At 34.9% G+C, this 23,168-nt stretch overlaps 1 non-coding gene across 1 annotated transcript; it reads right to left on the reverse strand.

Annotated features, from left to right (window-relative positions):
* Window positions 1-3,499: 3,499 nt before the first annotated feature.
* On the reverse strand, window positions 3,500-3,571 carry Trnat-agu (transfer RNA threonine (anticodon AGU)). The gene has a single exon. It is a non-coding gene; the product is annotated as a tRNA-Thr (tRNA).
* Window positions 3,572-23,168: the final 19,597 nt, after the last annotated feature.

The raw sequence follows: 23,168 nt of genomic DNA on the forward strand, positions 1-23,168 counted from the left end.
GCAGCTGCTCTTAATGAGTAAAAAATGGAATCTTAGTTTAGATCGATGCATTTGTATGTTAAAATTAATCTAACTGATGCTGTCAAAGAACGTAGTATTCAAGTGTCGTCCTTGCTGCGAAATGTAGTGTTGTACTCGCCTTAGCGTTGCGTTTCCAATTCTTTTGAACGTTTTCGAATTACTATCAAGTTTTTGCAAAGAATTTTCAGTTCAGTCCTGCAGTTCTTCTGACAAGCCTAATGTACCTCTGTACACCATACTTAAAAAGCAATATTTTCTTCAAAAATGCAGTGTATTAAGATCAAATTATTTTTTAAAAAGTAAGATACAAATCAGTGCAGTCTCTCACTACAAGTAGATTCAATATCTGTAACAGACCGTCACTATCGCTTTTATTGAATTTTCCTACGCTTACGTATCGAGCTGAAAACAGCTCTAGAATACATTACGTGAAAATCCTTTGAATTTAACAGTGACTTCAAAAGTGTGGATTTTAGTTCAGAACATGAGCCGTTAAACACTACAAATATGAGTATAAAGTGGCCGAGCCAAATGTACCAACGTACTTTTACTTTACTTTTCTATTTCGGGGGATAACTGCAAGAGAACAGACCACACGATGCAGCTGTTTTGGTGTGATGGAAGTGCGATATCTTGTTCCCGTCGGATGTAGCGATGTGATGGCGTTTGGTGATACTCCGCCACCAGTTGCCAGTGCATACAACTGTTGAGGTATTAACGACTAAGTAACAATAATAAAAATAATTACCCGTAACGGGAAGAAAGATTAATTCTAGGGTGTGGTTAAGCCATTTCTCCGAAATACCCTTTCATTTGGAGTGCTATTCGAACAAGGTGTTCAGGACAGCTTTTGTGAAGTTCGCAAAATGCTGAAGAGAGATTCTAACAGAATTTAAGTTATGAAGTAGTGCACGGGCTATGTCTGGATGGCACAACTGATGAGAACGGCGCTCTCTAAAGGGAAAGTTCCGGGTTCGAGTACTGGAGCGCCACACAGTTCAACCTGCCATGATAACTCAAAATGCGCACACTTTCCTGTTCAGAGATAGATTCAGCTAGCAAACTGGCAGTGACCCAGCCAAATTGACGACAGTGTTATTTTACCCATATGGTTTAGGAAGTTCGTGGGGTACCAGAAGAAACACGGCGGACGACAAATGAGAATCCCGTTTCACACGGGAATGAGTAGAGTAATTTATGTTACATTGGTAGGTTAGTGGAGTGTATTTTTTTCCTTTTTCTCCGTTGTTACTTTACAAAGAGAGTGTAGTGTAAATTGTCGATAGTTGCTACATATCCTTGCTTTGTAATTATGCCATGATCCTTGTTATGTCATAGATAAACAATATCGCGTGAAACACAATCGTATGTAACAATGACGTTAACAGCAGGAGAAAATAACAGCGTTGCCTTCCGTCTTACCTAGAGTCCTTCAAATTGCTACTTTCACTTTCTCTTTGCGTCATCAGTCTTTTGAATGACTTAATGTGGTCTTTCGTCATGTACAGTATCAGTTTTTCATCTTTGCATAACAACGGCTCGGCACACACCATCATCTATTGTTTTGCGTATTCAAGCCTACTCTATGACCGTCCGACTCTATACCTCCTTCCAGCACGAACTTAACTAATCATGGATACCGTAGGATTCGTCCTGTCAACCTATTTCTTCTAGTACCATTCCACTTACTTCTTTTCGTGCGTATGAGCTATTGGTTTTGATAGCTTTTCATGTCGCACTCTGTTTTGTCCACTCAGTTTTTCACATTCTTCGATAGCACCATACTACAAAAATTCAAAGTTTCTCCTGCTCTAGATTTCCAATGGTTCATCTCTCACTTCCATATAATGCTTTGTTCCAGTCGTTCGCTTTTATTTCCAGGTCAATATGTGGTACTTATCTAGCTCTTTTATTCCGGCGTTCTTTCTGTGCTATTGCATTTCCCATACCTGCTTTACTAAAGGCATCCCGTGTAATCTTTCTTCGTACATAGGAGAACTCTTTCCCATCTTCCACTGCCACGTTTTTCTAAGTTTTGACGCTAGTCAAGACGTTATTTTTTCTGTTTCACTCTTCTATCAGACAATAAAAACACCATGTAACATTGTAGTCGTAATCTTCAACAAATGTTTGCTTTGTCTTATTTCTAGAAATCTTAATTTCTTTTTTATTTCGAAGTCTTAGCATGGGTGCTAAAAAATAGTGTCTTCATCCAGCGATAAAATTGAACCACCGTACCGAATATTCGTGATATAAATATAGCTATTCATTCAGTTTTTAACGTACTGCATTCCAGTATTTCATCCTTTCAGCTTCGTTCCGTACGAGATTTCCTTTCTGCGATCGTCTTTCTGAATTTCCGGATGTCAATATCGTAGGCCTGCTATTACCATCAGCATCACACATAAGAATCCACTCATGGGTAAATGTGTCCTCTACACATGCGCATTCATTACTGTCTTCAGCTATTTGCACTCATGTCGCCCTTTCTGAATGAAACTACATATCAAGGGATTGACTGTTATCTGTATTGCAGTATGGTAACGTAAGCAAACATGTCTTATAATGCAAAAGAACGTAATTCTTAAACATCATACTATAATTTTTAGACAGTGTGTGTTCGAATAGCACGTGCTTCCTTTTAGGCAGTCATTTGTAGATACTCCTTTTATTAAATCTATACTGTATTACTGTGTTCTTCTGAAATTATATATATATATATATATATATATATATATATATATATATATATGCGTTGCTGTAACTGGCGCTAGCACACCATGCAGCATAGAGGTTACGACAGTATCGATTGGGGCCAACGACAAGACTCGCTGCAAACGTGCTGCCAACGCCCTCTCATTCACCACTATTTAAGACCTCCACCGCATACCCAAGAATCAGTTTAGCCAGTTAGTTGGAACCTCGTACGCCAGTTAGTTCGATACTTAGCCTCTAGCACAGAGACAGGCAGCACAAGCAATCTTCTAGTGAACATTGCGGACTTCTTCTTCAACAGCATTGAGGCTACGGGGACTATACAGAAGAGAGACTGTACCTCAGCATAATGAACTTTAAGTTAAGTACACCTTAGCTTACAAATAAAGAACCCCTTTAGTAATTGCGTGCAGTTTGTGTTACAGAATGCGGATACCGGCCACCAACCAATATCCCCTCCTTCTTTCCCATGGTACAACTCTACAGAGACAACGAGACGTCATTAAAGCGGCTAACGAGAATACAACAATATATACCACTCTGTTTTCCATCACACAAGCTGAGCAATGCGCATACTATTCAGCATACCTTAATTATCCCTAATAACGTATCCTTGCCTACGCTACCCTCTCTTGATTTTGCAATATTGGTAATGGTTGTAAGGAATGATGTTTATCACCAGTTAGTCTCTACCCATCATCCTTAATGTTCTTTAACACCAAATGATGTGTATATGGAGACTGAAGCGACGAATGGAAACTTGTGCCAAGGCCAGGATCCGAACCCGGGTCTCCTGCTCACTAGGCAGATGAGTTAACCACTACGCCACCCTGGCACAGCTGCACGGACTACACCAGCAGGCCTCCCTCCTCAGTACAATTGCCATTCACGCCTCGGCCCAGTTGGTACTCCCCTAGTTTCATTTGATTACAACAGAAAATGCGTTATTCCAGTTTTCAAAGTGAAAATAATTTTCGCAAAATGTAGAACCCCATTTTTGTTCGGCAGTAAGTAATTACTACTTCATCTTTACTTTCACGTAGAAAGATGCACCAGGAAAAATTAAGGTTCTTCCAAATGTGAAAATCTGTTGCCATTTGAAACCAATTTAATCCAGAAAAATCTTGTCGATACTGTCTAGTATGTTAAGTATTACACTAGTACATACTAATAATTAGTGACATCGGTTTAAGTAGAACTATTACCAAATACAGAAGAATTACATTCTGAAATAGATGAAATTTTGACAGGTAAAATCGTTAAGAGTTTAACGAAACTCAGTTCATTTGCAAGCATCGCATGCTCCATGGTGAAAGATCTTCTGTTTAAAGGTACAAAATGGTGTGCGACCGAGGTAGTATAGCTCAACCGTCCACATGTTGTAGAAATAGTTCTATAAGCACATAGCATTTCACTCACCATAAAGTTCTATACCTGAATAATTAACAGTATATTTCAAAAAGCTTTAATATATGATACCTCCCTTACATGTGTAGAACTCGAAAGACATACTAATGCTGCACAAAAAGCAACCTAATGTCTAACTACAGAAAAAACAATAGAAAACGTCTCATAATGCCTACTATGGTTTCTAGAGTTTAATCTTCTGTGTGATCTAAAATCGGCACTAGATTGAAAGACCAAACAGGAAATATCGTGTACTCTAGGTACACTTTCCTCAAGTCACAGCCCCATCCCCAATATATGACGGACTACTATAACTTATCTCCACATACTTCGCAATTAGGTGTGGACACACAAAAACATGGCGTTTGTAGAGTGAGTTACAGCACAGCGGTTAATATGGGACTGGCACTCAGGTGAATAGCTGAGCTACCATCTTAAGTGAAAATCTATAAGACAAGGCAAATCTGATAAGAGTGATATGTCATTTCGCCGTCTAAACCTACTTACTTCGTCACTGAGTCATTAAGTTTCAGTTCCGCTTTAACAATGAAAAGGATTCAACGTTGTTAAGACGAGTGAGCTCTGAATACCACGGTAACGGTCGTAAATCTATCAAATTTGCTGGTACATCTGGAAAACGAGTATGGTCACCATTTAACATTAACCCTACTCCTACTTGGAATTTAGATGGTGTGGGCGATTCGCCACTGGTGTTTAGAGCGCGCCACAGTCATGTTTCGATCATTTGCATAGTGCGACGACAAAAGGCTCGTCATTTGCATTTAGATGCGAACAGGGCCCTCGCCGCCTTCTGACAACAATTACAAGCTGGCGCTGCAAAAGCGCCGCGCTTTCAGCAGCGCGCCTTTGTGCGGCGGAGTGACGACCACGCCCTCCTCGTCTATTTGTGAGTTCGCCCGTCGGTGCCATCCGTGCTGCATCCACTTTACTGAGTGGAGCAATTCGTAATATAACTAGAATCTCTCTGTGTTTGCTGTTGTCTTTTCAGTGAAAGAGGACAGAGTCGGGCTTCCTTAGTTCAGTAACAATGGGAGACAGAGTACCGAGTTCTCGGATTAAAAGGGTGTTAAGACATGAATGCAATCCTTCGCCCCTAGTGTTGAATGTATACATCTAAGAAGCAGTGACGGACAGAAACGAAATATTAAAGAATGGGATTAAAATGAATGGTAAGTCTACTAATAACATTGCTACCATAAGCGAAAATGAAGAATAATTACAGGAGCTCTTGAATAGAATGAACGGTCTAAACATTACAATATGTGGACTGAGCGTAAAATGAAGAACGGATCGAGTAATGAAGAGTAGCAGAAAGAATAGCAAGAAATTTAACATGAAAATTTGGGATCACAAAATAGACTAAGTAAAAGAAATTCGCTCTATCGCAAGTAAAATACATATGGCAGACGAAGCAAAGAGGACACAGAAAACAGACGAACACAGACAAAGAGGGCATTCCTGGAAAAAAGAAGTGTACTAGTATCAAATACTGAGATTCATTCCAGGAATAAATTTCTGAGAACTTACGTTAGGAGCACAATTATATGGTAGTATAAGACGAACTGTGAGTAGGCTGGATAAAATACGAGTAAAATCTGAAGCCTTTGAAATATGCTACGGAAGGATGTTTAAAATAAGATGGACTAGTAAAATAAGAAATAAGAAGCGTCTCCTCAGAATCGACAAGGACAGGAACATGTGGAGAACATTGTAAAAAGGGACAGGGCGATAGCATTTGCCTTATCACGGAATAGCATTCATTTTTAACAACTGAGGGGAAGACAGACACTGGAACACAGCTTTAAAGGGTGTTGTTCCCTCGAAAGACATGTACGATAAAGGATGAATTTCATTGTATTCCAACGCCTTAGTTCGTAAACTGTGGTGATTATTATACTCTGCCTCCTACGCGACGATGTTCGTTAGCTGTCATGCTTGTTTCATCGAAACATTCCATATCATCGAATACGGCCAACAAACAAGCATATCTTGGACGTGTTCAAGCCAACTAGAAGTCGGATGTTGCGACTGCAGAGGTTTCGCACGGGAAACTCAGTCTACTTCACGACGCCTCTCTTTGTCTTCTTTGGAGATGTTGATGCCTGCTTCAGCCTGCTTTCCCATCCCATGCTTGGCGCGGAAATGATTAAAATTAATTAATAAATTATTCCTTTGGTATAACTAAGGCATTAAGTAGATAGAAACTTCTTGAAATGACGATGTGCTACAATTACTTGAATTTTACTAAATAAAGTTTGTTGTCATTAAAACTGTTCATAGAAGTTCGAAGACTTGTGGAAAAACTACTACCTCATTTAAACTGTCATCTTGGAGAATACTATCGTTGTCCCATGTATTCCCAAAACGATATTTTGACATCGTAGCTCGGCTGCTTCATCAGGTGTTTCCTGAACTGGTCGGAGCAGAGCAGAATGTTTTAGGGCTTCCTGTTTCCTTTTTCACGCACAGGATTCTACAATTCATCATTATTACATTTCTTTTCTCCTTCTTGGAATACAGTGCATATTTTGAGATTATTACAATTTTACAACGATTCTTTGGAGCTTGTTACAATTTTAAAATTACCATATTACAGTTTTACAATGATTCTTCAGAGATTGCCGTAATTTTACTGCTAATCATTGTGACGTTGCCATAATTTCACAAATATTACATTTTTATTTTTAGCATATTAACGGTAGTTTAGTGCCGATGGGGATTGGTGTGCGGAGCCCTGGAAGAGGTAGAATATTTCAGGACACAGAGTTGTGTAGAGTGTGGGTACAGAGGTGAGGTGTCTTTATTTCCGTAGACACGTATGGCTTCATTACATTATACATAGAGTTTGGTTGGTCCTTTGGGGTCCTTGGGGGCTCCCTGAGAGGGTCATGATCATGTACTAGTGTGTACTGGTGGTTGTGGTTATGTGAGTGTGTGCCTTTGTGCGTGTATACGTGATTGTATGGAAGTGTTTCAATCGTCTATTTTCACATCTAGGTTGGTGTCAGAGGGGGGGGGGGGGTTAATGATGATTGCTGGAGAAGTTCAAAGGTGAAGGCCAGGTCTGGGTACATTTTAGCAATGTTCTGGGCTACTGCGAAGGATGGGGTCTCCTATCTGTGCTGTCTATTTTCTGCTGGTCCCAGTATACCCCCCTGGGGAGCTGCTGTGTATTCCAGTCTTATATGAATGCAGTGCAGTTTGTGTGGACGCGACCTTGCACCTGTTGGACGAGATTTTGTCAGAGTCAAGTCTTCGTCAAGAGGTGGGTCATGCGGGTCTTCCAGTAGAGTTGTTTGTCAATTGAGTCCAAGAGGTATCTGGCTGTGTCATCTAGTGTTAAGGAGTTCTCATGGTGGAAGGCAAAATTCTCCGTTTTGTCGTCTTTTCTTTGTTAATTGTTTGTGTCTAAAAAGGACTGCCAATGCTTTTGTGGTGTCAGGTCGCATCTTCCATCCATTTTTTTAGGCGGAGAAGTTATGTGCATGTCTTGTGTTATTGTAGTCCGTAATTGGGTGTACCAGTAGGCCATGTCATCTGTGTAGAGGCCAACTGTCTCGTTTGGTCCTGTGCCTGAGCGGTGTCTGGTGTTCACACTGCCGTCCGCGCCCTCTGTGGCCGTTTCTGACATGTGGTATCCATTTCGAGGCGTACTGTCTTTCGTCCTCTCCCGTTGCGGATGTTATCGATACAAAGCACGACCGACAGGCGTTGCAAAGCAGAACCAGCTCTACGCAGAACAGCAAAAGCCGACGATGCAATATGCTAGTGGAAGGATGGGATTCTTTCCTCACTTGCCAAAACGGAAGTGTTTGTAGTACATGCCTTAAGCCATAAATGAACATAGTGCGGAACGTGTAAGTGCCTTACTGTACTAAAATATTCTCAGTACCACAGCCCTCACCATGAGCCTGTGCCACCCGGAGTGACACCCTGGAATGCAGTACGGGGTCCACTGTTCGACCGCGGGATAGGGCATCCTGCCCTGAGTCACGAGAGAGCCGCAGCCAGAGCAGGGAGCTGCCGCTCTGCCATCATGGTGGCAGCTGGACGTCGCTGACAGAGGCATCCGAGTGAGGCCTCACTCGGCCCCGTTCTTTGCGCTGTCAGCAGTGCCAGATGTCTATTGTTTCACAAAAGGAGTTAACTGAACAAATCCACTGTTGTCCAGACTTCTCATTTCACTCTATATGGTTGACAATCGAAGGGTTATCTAACACCGGTATATCCGCAGACAGCCTCCCGTCGAGGTGTGTATGCCATTTAAAGTCCGCCCATGAACAACCCTCACTCCCCAAGCGTAAATACAAATTTAAAGTCTGTAGTAGGCGTAAAATGTAGTCCGAAATTGTACTAAACGTGTTGTCCGAAAATTATTTTGAGCATTTATTCAGGAATCCGATTGAAGTGTACGTGAGTGCGATAGCATCCTTGGTCTACAAGCAACAAATAATCGAGAAAAATAGGGAGCAGCATAACGGATACAAGGTCGTTGTAGAGAGACAGAATACTGTAACATCTAACGGGACTGGTCCATGTAAAGCATGCTACCGGCAAGGCACAATCAGTACCTCCATAGAGAGTAGCAGTGGTAATGTTACCGATGACAGTGCCACGAAAGTGGATTAACTAAACACTGTTTTTCGAAATTCCTTCACCAATAAATTACTTCACCAGAATCCTAATCAAGAACAGCTACTACCATCAGTAATGTAATGAGGAAATTCTCGATATAGCAAAGCAGCTTGAATCATTTAGTTAATGCAAGTCTTTGGATACAGATTGTAGATCACTTATGTTACTATGCCAATGTAATACCTCCATAGTTAGTAATTACACAGAAGCGATCTCTCAGCTAAAGTTCCGTACCTAAAGTCTAGCATGTTGCACAGGACACACAGACACTGAAGAAAGGAAGAGTGCGCTGAGTTACAGATCCATATCACAGATGTCGATGTGCTGTATAATTTTGGAAGACATACTGCGTTCGAATATTATGAATTACTTCAAACAAAACGATCTATTGACAAGTAGTCAGCACGGACTCAGAAAACATCGTCTTCCTACAACACAGCTAGTTATTCATTATCTCGATGTAATGAGCCTGCCGACGTGCGGTCTGAGATTGATTCCATATTGTTAGATTTTCAGGCGGCTTTTGATGCCGTTCCTCACATGGGACTTCTAATCATATTGCTTGTCTATGGAGCATCGTCTCGTTGTATTAGTCTCCATACTCGTCGTCAAACATATGGAGTCTAGGAATCTTATGTACTCCGTTCGCTATTAATATGATTCAAACAAATCATACTATTGATTTTTGTTACAAAAATGTAAATGACAGTACTTAACTTTGACAGTTTCACAGATATGTCACAAGCAAATGGTGACATACCAAATAAGCAACCTCTCCAGTATAACAATTCCCAAGACCACGCACAAGTGAAGTAATGAGCGTTGATGCTTCTATCCAAGTCCCTAGTCTAGAAGTTGCTTTTCAACTGGGGATTCGCCAGTCGGTCGCGGCGGTTATGTCCTCTTCACATAGGGAACACTGCTGTTGCGTTGTCGTCCTGGAGAGAGGTCGGTCAGCGTGTGACTGGCTGACTTCACACAACCATCTATCGTTCCCAACTGGCGTGCCAATGCTTGACATGTCACTGCAATAGTTTGTGCCACTGTTTTCGTGATTTACTGTCAGAAAGGGCACAGTTCTTGGTAACTGATGAAAATTCATCTAGTAAAACAAAAATAATAACTGTCGTTTCCCAAGGAAGTGCTATAGGCCCTCTGATGTGAGGAGGTAATCTGAGTGGCCCTCTTATATCGTTTGCAGATAATGTGGTCATTTACCGTCTTGTAGAGCCATCAGATTATCACAACCGACTGTAAAATTATTTAGACGAGGTATCTTTGTGGTAGGAAAAGCAGCTATTGAGTCTAAATAATAAACACTGTGAGGCCATCCACACCTTTACTAAAATAGACCCATAAAAATTGAGAAGACGATGAATCACACAAGTCTGATGCCTATCATTTTCACTAAATAACTAAGGATTACAATTACGAAGGACTTAAACTGGAACACTGAGATATAAAATGTTGTAGGGAAAGCGAACCATCACTGCCACTTGCAGAACACTAGAAGATGCAACAAATCCGATGTATACCGATGGGTTACTGCTGCACTTCATGAGATTCTTACCAGATAGGATTTACGGGGGACACGAAAAAAGTTCAAAGAAGGGCAGCTCGTTTTGTACTACTGCGAAATGGTGGAGAGAGTGTCATGAATATGATACGCGAGTTCCGGTGGCTATCATCGAAACATGGAGATCTTTTTCCGAATATTTATCACCTACTTTCGCTTCCAAACGAGAAAATATTTTGTTGACGCTCTCCTGCACAGAGGGAAACGATCATCGAAATGTAATAAGAGAAATCAGAGCTCGTAAGGAAACAGGTTAGCGATCGTTTCTCTGGCGATGAATTCGAGAATGGAGCAGTAGAGAAACAGTGTGAAGGTGGTTCGTTGAACGCTCTGCCAAGCACGTGGATGTGGATGGTACAGTAACCACGTAGATGTAGATGTACCTGAGTCGTAATGCAAAACGATAACTCTCGTTTCGAATCGCCCACATCTCTTTCATCGGGGGAACGATCATTCTGATGTGGAGAATCTGGAGCAATAGTTGTAGTTTCTAGAGACAAAAGCAGAAATGTTCACTGACTGTGGTACTAGAACAATTTTGTAATGTGATATCCAACGACAACAAGACATAATCTGCATCTCCTCTCACGTGTCCATACATAAATTGAAGCCATAATCTTGTCCTACATTTTCTGTGGTGTTTGGTAGCTAGTGAGGCCACCTGTTTTGCTGAGTATTGTTTTTCTCGGCAGTTGATTATGCTCGTATATCGCTTTTAGGAAATCTCTTCAATGGAGAAGACATCACACCACCCTAAGAATCCAACACATGGGTCTCCATATTTCCACAGCGTTTTATCTGCTAATAATGCTTTGCAGTAATCTGTACAGTCATCAGAGCGAAAATGGGGGAACGGTTTACGTCACAAAACTTTTGGTTATGACTGAATACCCGAAATTTTATAGATCCTAAGACAGTTAATGCGATCGAAAATGAGGGATTCTTCCTATGATGACGCCGCTCTCTCTTCCACTTACACTTGCTGGTCATCTTCATACAAACACAAAGAAAATGTTGGTGCAGTACGAAAACTATAGGAGTAATGTCTATCACGCTCTCTGTAACAGTATATGTTGCCACTTTCTAGGACCATATTTAAGTCAGAATTGACTTTTTTTGCTATGTATACAGCAGTACTTCATAGTTCAGAAAATTGAACACCGGCACACAGTCGTACAGCATCTGTTCATGCCAAGAAGTTGATCCCTATGTAGTAAGAGGTAATGGCATTTGAAGGTAGCATCTGCCAGCACACACAATACTCATCTAACCATAGCTTGAGAAAGTAAGTATGATGCAGAAGCGATTATAAGATAAAACTGTCGATCTTAGCACAGTGAATTTCAGAATATTTAATCGAAAGTGTAAGGAAAGGGTGTCTATAAAGAGGTCAGTGAACACTATCAGCAGTTACCACTGAAGTTTTCAGTTATGTAGTAGACCTGATACACTGTATCCATGATCAAGGTTTCATTTTTAACTCATGACAGCTGTGGTTGAAACGTGTTATCATAAGCAATAGTAAACACATAGCAATCTAAGCAAATTAGTTGTACGAATTAACGCCGAAATGTGAGACAAGCGACAAAAGCTCGGGCTAATTCTCGTGGGAATAAATTTTTATTTATCTGATGCTCCTTAGATCAGATGTCGATGTGCTGTAGAATTTTGGAAGACATACTGCGTTCGAATATTATGAATTACTTCAAACAAAACGATCTATTGACAAGTAGTCAGCACAAACTCAGAAAACATCATCTTTCTACAACACAGCTAGTTCTTCATTATCTCGATGTAATGAGCCTGCCGACGTGCGTAACCTACAGTTATCAGCCAGTGGAAAGTCACATTTACAATATATAGATGACACTTTAAAAATGAAGTACCGCCAAGATATTTACCTTACAAAGTATATACTTGTTGAATGATCGCATAGCAATTCAGTTGACAAAATTTTAGAATCAGGTATTGACAATAACGTTCTCGTTATTGTAAACTAATTTTAAGAGAAGATTTATGAAAACTTTTCTGAATGTTCTTTACAGCTGTAGTCGAAAAAAATAGCTAACAGAGGTTTCTACCTGAACAGTCACCACAGGAAGATCTTAAGCCATACAAATCGAAAACATGAGTAGAGAGGAAAACACCGTTTTTCATTTTTTTTTGTTGATGAAAAATCTGACTGTGCATCCTCCCATGTTGACACCAATGAGACAATAAAAATTACAATAACATGCTTACAGGCTGTATGTGCATCTTTGGAACGCCATAGGGCGGCGATTTTCTATGACATGGGTTTGGAAAGTCCCTGGTAGGCTTCCAGAGACAGGTGTCACCGCATGTCAAAGCACAGGTCTTGCAGATCCAGCAAATTATGGTCCCACGTTGTAGATGTGTTCCATCAGGTTCAGACAAGAAGCAGCTAGCTGCCAAGGTATGAACGTGACTTAACTATCACATTTGGCAAATCATTTCACCCCAATTCTGGCCTTGTAACATGCACAGCTATCCTGTTAAATATGCCATCTCATTTGGGGGAAATAACAAGAAGAGAAACAGATTTAAGTAATGAAGAGAAACAATCTCAAGGAGTTAAAAAATTGTTGTAAAAAGTCAAAGCTTTGATGATTGTAAAAATTGTTTGGATAAGAAAATAAAACAATACAAAAATTGAATTTAATTAGATCATTTAACAACAAATTATACACAGTTGAATGAAGAAAATTGTTTTAAGTTCTGCTGATGATATATGTATTCTATTATGACATGGAATTAATACTCCACCATATAGTCATTAGAAATTAAACATAAAAACATAATAGATGGTAACAATGATGTTGACATGAATTAAACAGTTGCATAAGAAGATTAACCAAACTCAAATGTAAAAAATTAATTACTAATTAAGATTTTTTTTCCTGATATGGTAATTTTTGATGTGTTTTCAGATACACTTTACAAACAAATCTTCACACAAAACATTTAGCTTCTTGATTATACCTTCCTTTCTGTTTTCGATCATTGAAAGCTATTTCCTCTAGTTTCATTGATTACAGTCACAGTTATGAATATATTAAAGAGAATTTTTAGTTACTTTTTTTAGAATTTTCACATGTAAAGATTTTTAAATCCAATAACTTACAAGTCCTTTTATATTTTCATATTCAATTCCTTTATATTTTTTTCTTTAATGCAGTCAGTACATTCTGTTTGTGAAGATGTTTTCTTATTTGTAATTTTCATTTCTGTACAATTTACATTTTCTTTTTTCCACAATGTACAAATTATTTTACTTTGAATATACAATTATAAGAATTTAGTAATTAAATAAGTATACTTTAATTACTTTTAGTATATATAACTGTAGTTGCAGTTAGCTCTAAAATCAGCAAACTTACATATAATGTTTTATGCAAATTAAGCTGGTGATATCCTAGGGTATGACCATTCTTGAGCTACTGTGAAACAACACATTAAAAAAATATTGTAAACATATGACAACATTGTAATGTAAAAATATTTATGCTCATACAATATTTACTATGAGTTTGGTTCACATTCTTTCATCATGATTTCACAAATGCTATTTGGAGATTATTTTCAAGATCGATATATGAAGAAGCTTTACCATCAATTCGAAAATATGGTTAATATAAAATAAATATTAATGTAATACAGCTCTACAAAGGCCATATAAATCATTTTCAAAACTAAATAAATTTATGGATAACTAAACAAATCAGAGCTAAAATTTATAGAACAATATTAGCATTGCCTGAAAAAAAGTACCGCTAAATAGTTCATTACCCCATGTTGTTCCTTGAACACTTGATGAGAATTTAAGATGTGCTTTTGATATATTATGATGGTGTGATAAAGTATTTTATTTTGGTTATTACGTTCTTCAAAAACACAATAGAAAAATGCTGAAAAACAAATAAATAGATTCGAAATAGACATCCCAACTGTGAAGAATTTTTAGGAATTATGTACTAAATTCAATAAATGTATTATATAAAGAAAGGTTGAATATTGTTTGTCAGCGAAATTATTTCGATGTTTTGAATAATATTTCACAGGCAGAAGTGTATGATAATGGAATCACTCTTAGTAATTTTTCTTACAAAACAAAACTACGTTTCCATCTTTTTTCATGGTTAAATCTTAAATAATGTGTATAACAATTTTTATAGACATCTAATAAGCAAAATTCATTAAAACCATCTGATACAATCTATTCAAATTTATAACTTTCAATTAATTCTGACATTAAACCATTCTTGCTAACCATTAAGCTAATATCAAAATAGGCTCAATTTTCTTTAATGAAACAGTAAGTGTAATGAATATTATATTCAATAACAAACATGTTTAAGATTTAATAACTGAATCAATTTATGTATAACATTTTTATTAAGATTTTAAAAATTTCTTTACATTTTCTTTCACAAGTATTATGGGAGTTATCTATGTCTATTTATTTCACATACACTTTATCTCGTTCCTTCCATACATTTTTTTCAATGAGGTAAAAATCTCCAAAATTCTTTTTCTATATTTCTTGTTCATAAGAAGTTCCATTTTATTTCTTCACCACTTAAATCTTTCAATATGTATATATCATTGGATTCAAATTAATAACATGTTCAGCTTCAAAAATAACTGTTGACTGGTTTGGTGGATATCCTCCTTCGAAAATATCTTTGAATTAACTTATTCTTACTGCATGACAACTTTAGGAATATTTACATATACAGTTTTTAATATTTTTTCATGTTCTTTGCTCACAGGTTTTGGTTTTATCTTTATTGTTGAAAGTTCTGTGTTTACATTTATCAACTAATTTCAAACAAGTACAACAATCTACAATTTCCTTGAGTTAAATTTTTTTTCTTTTAGTATTCAATTAAATTGGTCAACAATATATACATTTAATTCACGAAAACTACAGTAATTTTTCTTTAATCTTTGAATTTCTTTATTATAACATACTTCACTATCATTTGTTCATGAATTTTTGCGTTCTCTTGTTACAGAGATTTTTTCAAAAGAATCAGTCTTATTTATACCTGTTTCATCCTCAAGTGAAATCTCATAACAGAATTCCAAATACGCATTTATAACTATCCAAAAATATTACCATCCTTTATTTATTTACAAATTTCCTTTTAATTTTCCATAATGCATATTGACTATATCAGCATGCCATAAATTATGTATTCCAAAATAAATTTTCCTGATTTTTCAATTTTTTCTCATTGGTTTATGTAATTGATCAATTTTTTGATTAATATTTAACATATTAACATCAATTTGTTTATATTTGCTGACTATAGTTTTACAAATTGAACAAAGAGCTTTGATACTTAGTTTTATTTGTAACTTTGTTTTCTGTTGTTTCTCTATGAGTATTATGCATTTCAGTAAACTTTTTACACTTCAGACACATGATGTGATTATGTTTATCCATTTTCATAGCATAAAAAAGATTGCATTATCTCACCGAATGTAATCAGTTTTACATCACCTGGATCAGTTTTAACAGAATCCTAAAGTTACAAAATTTATTTTATTCAATATTTTATTGATTTGATGGCACAAATTATTGCTGAAAGTTCGTCAATAACATTCCTCTAAAGATCAAAATCATTAATTGTCATATCTCTGTTTATAGTAAACCTATAACAACCACTTTTGAAAGAATAAATTGATATTCACTGCAATTGTCCATTTTTTGTTCACCTCCACTCATAAAGGAAAATTCAATAATCTGGCTATTAAATACTTTCAGATTACTTAACTCTTTTAAATAGGGACCTAAGCATGTTTTTGGTAAATAATCTAAAAAAGGCTTTTATATTTCCTTTTTTGTAAAGTAATGAATAAGAATCAGTTTATTAAGTTCATTAAACTCTACATGAGTACTACCACTATTCAGCTGTAGTAGAATATTTATATATTTAACTTCAGTAATAAGATGTGTAATCTATTAACTAATTATTGTTTGTGCACTGCATCTTTTACATCAATTGGACCATACATATTTACAATTATTCTACTTTTAAAATTTCATATCCTGGAGTTACTTTATAAATGATATTTATTTCTATCGGTAATTGTTATTTGCATTATCTATTTTGGGATCTCCTAGTGTTTGAATATCTTTACATTTTCTTTCTAATTATTGTAATGATGCTTTTTTTAATTCTGCCAAACTCTTCCAGAAATTTTGGTTCTATTTTTGACTAAATATTTTCAATTTCTGATTCACAGTATTTCGCTTTTGATTCAAATTCTCAAATTCGGAAATTCATTTATTATTATTGCTTGGCTCTAATGACTGAGTATTTTTTGTTTTTTAATCGTTATTCAGCTTTGCGTATAACTTATTTTCAAAACGTCCACTTATCTAATTTCAAACATCATTAAACTCAGAATACATAATAGCTGTAAAACAAGTTAACACTAATGACTTCAAATAAATGAGTTAAAATTTTGTATGCTTTTGATGTTATATTGTGAATAATTTTTTCCCATATAACTTAATAGTTACTTTCATATATTTTCACAAAATGATTCAAAATGAATTTATATTTTTTAATAACAAATCCAGTTAGTATTAACATGATCAGACATATCATAATTTACAATTCCACAATATTGTGTGTCAAAATCATGTAAGGGATTATTAATTTTTAATTTATTTTTTGGAAATTTTTTGTACATCCTGTTCTTTTGTTTTCCATTGCTAAATTAAATCTTTTTTCTTCTTCTAATTCTTTATCATCTCTTGTTTGCTTTATAACTGCACATGCAACTGCTGCAGATACACCAGTGGATGAACCAATAGTTGCTAGATATGGTAATGCAGCAAATGATGCTGGCAGCTAGTTTACCTAGATGCTTTGTTTCTTTTTTGTACATTAAATACTGAATAATTTTCGCACTACAGAAATACCAGATCAATTAATTAAATGTCCACCAATTATTAACTCTTTTTCTTTTCTGTGCATCAGATAAAAATTGATCAATATTATTAATTTCTTCATTGTTTAGTTCAACTTCAATTAGCTGGCCAGTGTGGCCATGCGGTTTGAGGCACTTCAGTCTGGAACCGCACAACCGCAACAGCCGCAGGTTCGAATCCTGCCTTGGGTATGGATGTGTATGATGTCCTTAGGTTAGTTACGTTTAATTAGTTCTAAGTTCTAGGCGACTGATGATGTCAGAAGTTGCATAGTGCTCAGAGCCATTTGAACCATTTAGCCATTTCAGTTTCCCAAAACATATGTGGTAAATTATTCAATATTCTAATAAGATTTGGAATTCCTTCTTTATTTTTAATGATAAAATGAATAATTTTTTCGTTATTCATACTTTCTTATTTTAATAATTTTCGTTTACAGCTATTGCTGCACCATGGATGATGGTTAAGTTATCAATTGTTGACAAATGTAATTCATCCAAATTTGTTGTACTTATTTTACTCAACATCTTTTTACTAAAACTTCACCAACATGTTAAAAACAATAATTAGGTGTTCCTTTTGAAAAATTGGGAAAAAATCCTTACAACTCTTTTTATCAATTAATGCAACATTTGTTTCATTTTACTTGATTTAATTTTATTTCGATTCCAATCAGAATATACAGCATTTGAATCGTATAATATTCTAGGATAATGCTGTAAAAAAAAAAAAAAAAAAAGAAAATAAAATTCCTTACCTAAATCGTTATTAGTAATTTGTTTCTAAGATAAATTTCATTAATAGATTGGTATGTTACTTTCTTTTTCACAGATTTTTAACTTCCACCACTGAATTCAATGGGATATTTACCAATATATTTACAAGTATGAACAGGTCGTAATTCGAAAACATTTTTAATCTATTTTTTAATAGTTCTTTCACTTCTCTATTTTGTTTAACTCTTTCAATAATTTCTAGATCATATTTAGAAACATTTATTAAGAATTAAAGTAAAATAACATTTTTTGTTTTACATTTTTATGTTCAACACTTTCATATTTAAAGTATAATGATCAAAAACTCGCATTCATTTCTGTGTATCTATTATTATCAATTTTTCTTGTCATATCTACTGTTATAAAACCAGATTCATCTTTATTTTTAGCATTACTACACAATTTTCTCAAATTGTCGAACTGTAAATCCTCACCAAGAAATTTATGATAAATATGATTTATATGTGTATCATCTAATCTACAGCCATTCAAATAAATTAGATGACCTCCAAATAATTGCTCTGGTGTTTTTGAATACGTTTGAACGAAATAAAAACAATCTATTGCCATATGTCTGTCCCTAGTAAAATATTCTCAAACATCATCTTGATTTTCAATAATGAAGTCATCAAAAACTGCAATTGAATCATTTTGACATGCATCTAGTAGAATAATTTCATCATTATTTTCAATAAAAGTAGCAGTTTTTTATTATTTTACCTTCAATTTTAACGTCTTTTTATAAATTTTAGATATTTTTATTTGTCTAAACTTTTTGAATAAATGTACAGATGTTTATTTTCCAATTTACCATCATGCAGCTAGAACATAATTAACAATAATTAAAGTTGTTTTTCAAGATAGTTTTGAACCTGTTAATGAATGTAGAAAAGAATTTGGTGAAGTTGAGTGAGTTTGATTATTAATTATTTGCAGGAGTTCATAAATTTGATTCCCAATCTGTTATTAATTTACATAATTTTTATTAATATGAATAAGTAGATTATTTTGATGAAGTGATAATTCATCTGTTATGATAAAAGATTAACTCTTGCAAAAAAAACTAATAAAAATGTTTCACTTGTTGGTTTTATACAATTTTTAAATAAATATTACCTCAAAAATTAAAAAAAAATTACTAAAGAAGAAGCAGTAGAAATTCCTGTTGGCCAGTGTAATTTGAAAAATACAGAAAAATTTAATCAATCGAAAGAACCTAATATAGACATTAAAAAGCATAAAATTATAAACAAAGTTTCTATTGAAGGTAATGCTAAAATACTTTTGGATAAAGCAGATTGTATTGGTCACAGTTTAAGACTTAATAATCTAATTATTGAAGCTAATGATGAAACAATTGCTAATAATGTTCCTAAAATTATTCCATTTGAAATAATAATTATATTTTATAATGCACTTGATGCAATATTTGTTAAACCTAATGATCATTTTCATAGAGAAACTAATAACATTTTTACATCTAAATTATATGCTGAATTTGGAGGAGCAATAATTAATGAACCAAATTGTCCTATAAATATTCCAGTTATTCATACTACTTAGAATGTAAAGTTATTAATAATGACAAAACTGATAATGGCTGACATTTGAGGCGCTTGTGTAGCAGTAATTTAAAAAAATGAATTCATAAATTTTTTCCTTAAAAATCATCAACAAAATCAGGAGTTCTCAATTTTACTCATTTCCCTATTGTGGGAAAAAATTATTTAAATCTTCCTAACAAAGAAACAGAAAGTGTTATTAATATTGGCATTGGATAGATTTGTCCTAATTGTTCACAATATTATATGTCATTAGATGTGCTCCACACAGATAGAACGGATTTTTCAGCATATTGTGGTACATCGAACAATAAACTAATTGATGTGAGAATGGGGCGTGTGAGATGCTTGTGTAGTTCAGTTGGTAGAGCACTTGCCCACGAAAGGCAAAGGCGATGAGTCCTGGTCCGGCAAACAGTTTTAATCTGCAAAAAGTTTCATATCAGCGCACACTCAGCTGCACAGTGAATATCTCATTCTGGTACCCATGTTAATTTAGGCAAATATTTGACCCATTCCTGAAAAAAATATTTGGTGCAGGACCTTAATATTTTTACTATATGTTATGTGATGCAAATAGAATCAACTGTACTAAAATCTATTTCATTTATTTTATGGTTTTCTAGAAATACTTTTTTATATTTATTAACAAAAAATATTAAGTTTTGTGTGCAGAAAATATTTTTGTGTGAACTTCCTAATGGGGGAATATTAATGAATATAGTACCAGAGATGGCTATTTATGTTATGCAGGGTCTCTGAAAATTGCATTCAACTATCTATGATAGTTTGTGACATAATGGGGCATATGAACTGAAAATTTTAGTTTGTGGGAAATTGACTTTAAACAAAAAACTTTCGAAATTTTTGACTTACAGTTAGTTAAAACTTTGCTGCTGCATTTGATGGCCCTTCTTTGGCCTCTAGCTGGCCTTCTAGCTTCTTTCTCACCTTCCTGGATGTTTGTCTGGGTTTCTTGGCCATGTTAGATGCAGCCCTGTCTGCATCGGCTATCCTCATTTAAACGAAATGTTGTGGCCCAGTGATCATATTTTCACTGGGATTAACTCCCAGCTAATTCAGTTCCCAACACTTTCCAATATTACCACAACTGAATGTAATAACAACATCATGAACTCCTAGTTCCATTATTTGCATGCCTACAAATACAGTTTTAGGAAGGTGGTTCCAAATTATGCTGTTGAAACATTCATTTGGGTTCTGTGTCTGCCCAAGCAGATATTTCCTTAGAAGGTCAGGATGAGCCAAGTCTCAGAAAAAGGTTTAATCGTTGTAATAACAGCAGCTGGAAGAGAATGCTGGAGAGAATAAGATTCTCCAGTTGCCTGAGCCCTATTGTATTTGCACCACGAATTTTGTCCTGATGGACATAATCCATGACATGGCTTGTCAGTAGAGGACTTGTAGAAGGATATGGCCCAAACGTTTCTCATCATTGCCTCCAGATTTACTTTATTTCTCCTAATTGCCTGCCCACAATATACCTGCGAGTTTTCTATAACAAATACTCGTAATCACACTTGAACAAAACTAACCACATGTTTGGAAGCTGTTGTTTACAAAAAGTAGAATCAAAAGAATACCGACCGTTGCATTCCAAGGATAGCCAACACACTTGTGAGTAAAAAAAATCCCTAATGTGCAATGTAGGGGGTATAAAGTTTTAAAATGTATGCAGAAATGTGGGTGACAGAAAAGTGGGCATGGCACATAAATACACATGGTAGGAAAATGCTCTTCAAATGCTCAAAAAATTTTTTTTCAGCAAATCCTTTTCAGAGTACTTAAATAAAACCTTAATTTGTCGAAATATGATGACAACCGATAATCAGTTTTTTTGCGACCTGAATCACAATGTGGTCCCCTTACAATTGTTAGATTTTATTACAATTGAAAAAGAAAACAATATTTTATCTAGAATACAACATCCATTTAGTTCTTCATCTACTCTTATTCAATTAACTTCATCTCTATAAAATGTATTAATTACGGATTACATATTCTTAACAATGACAAAACAACGAAAAAGCAAACAAAATGAAGCACTTATTAGAATTATTTGGTGGTTTTTAATGGTTTTCAAGAAGTAATTTGGGAAAGGAATTAACAGTAACTTTCATTTGGAGTTTAAGAAAACATGTGGAAGCTTCTATTCTTTGATGGACTACTAGTAATGATAATAGAACACTTCCAAAATAATGTGAAATTTTTATGAAAACGTTTGGACCTTCGTGTTTCTGTTGTTAAATATGAACCAGAGTATGAGCTTGAACTAGGACAACAAAGACTGAAATATCTAAATAAATGGAATTTCTTTCTTTGAACTACAAACATTTAAATTTTCTGGATTAAATGGAAAAAGAAATTGATATGTCTTACTTTATTTTCATTGTTTTCGATACCATTTGAAAAACAGTTAGTTAAATGGTTCTTCTTTCGATCATGTTAAATACCAAAATATCTATTTAAAGTGGGCGAAATGAAGTTGTTCCTCAAGAATTATACAATCCTGATCATTCAACTAACTTTTTAAAATCTTACAATTATTTTAGAAATTTTAAAAGTATAACAGAATTAAATAATGATGTTAAAGTAAATCTATTGAATTTCATTCAAAACCATCCTATGTCATATATCTGACTAGCAGTATGAATGTTTCAGCTGCTCAGGAAACAACAGTGAAATTATATTGATATTTGAATAAAATATACCTAATGACACAATTGCATATATAATTATGAATAGTAAAAAGGATTTCACTTATGATTCAAAACACAGAAATGAACTGAAACTTTTTAATTAATAAATGATTTTAAAAATTTTGAACTTATGAAACTATTGTCTTCATGACTTTCAGAAAAACAGAAACAACAAAAATTGAAAATGTTTAGATTTTCAAAATCCAAGGCATTTCATAAAAGTTTTAATTTTTACAAACCCAAATTTTTTTCGTATATAAAAGCAAAACAATATGAACATGAATGGTAGCATTGAAAACCTATACAGTGAACTTAACAGTTATAGTAACGGTTTTTCATAGGTGTTCACTAAATTATTAGAATTGAAAAAATAAATATGATATTTCAAAAGCTGAAATTATGACATTTAAATGTGGAGAAAAGGTTTTGTTACTTTTGGATTTTAAATATAAAACTAGTCTTCCAAACTTTGATACTAAATCTTTTGAGAAAACGACAATAAATCAGAGAAAATCGTTGGAATAAATTTATTTGTCGAGCTAATGAAGAGAATAAAGATCCTCATCAGTTTACCCTCCATTCAGAGGTTGTTGCACGTAGTGACCATCATTTTGATTTGTAAATAATAGATTTCAGCTATCAGTCATCCTTCGGAATTTTTAATGGCTGATCTAGATTTCGGCTAGAAACTAGCCATTCTCAATGCATATCCTATTTTTGGTCAATGCATGTAATGCCTGTTGGTCTGATTTTGTACACAGCTGAAAT

This window comes from Schistocerca serialis, chromosome 6, assembly GCF_023864345.2.
Source record: "Schistocerca serialis cubense isolate TAMUIC-IGC-003099 chromosome 6, iqSchSeri2.2, whole genome shotgun sequence".
Classification (NCBI taxonomy): domain Eukaryota; kingdom Metazoa; phylum Arthropoda; class Insecta; order Orthoptera; family Acrididae; genus Schistocerca; species Schistocerca serialis.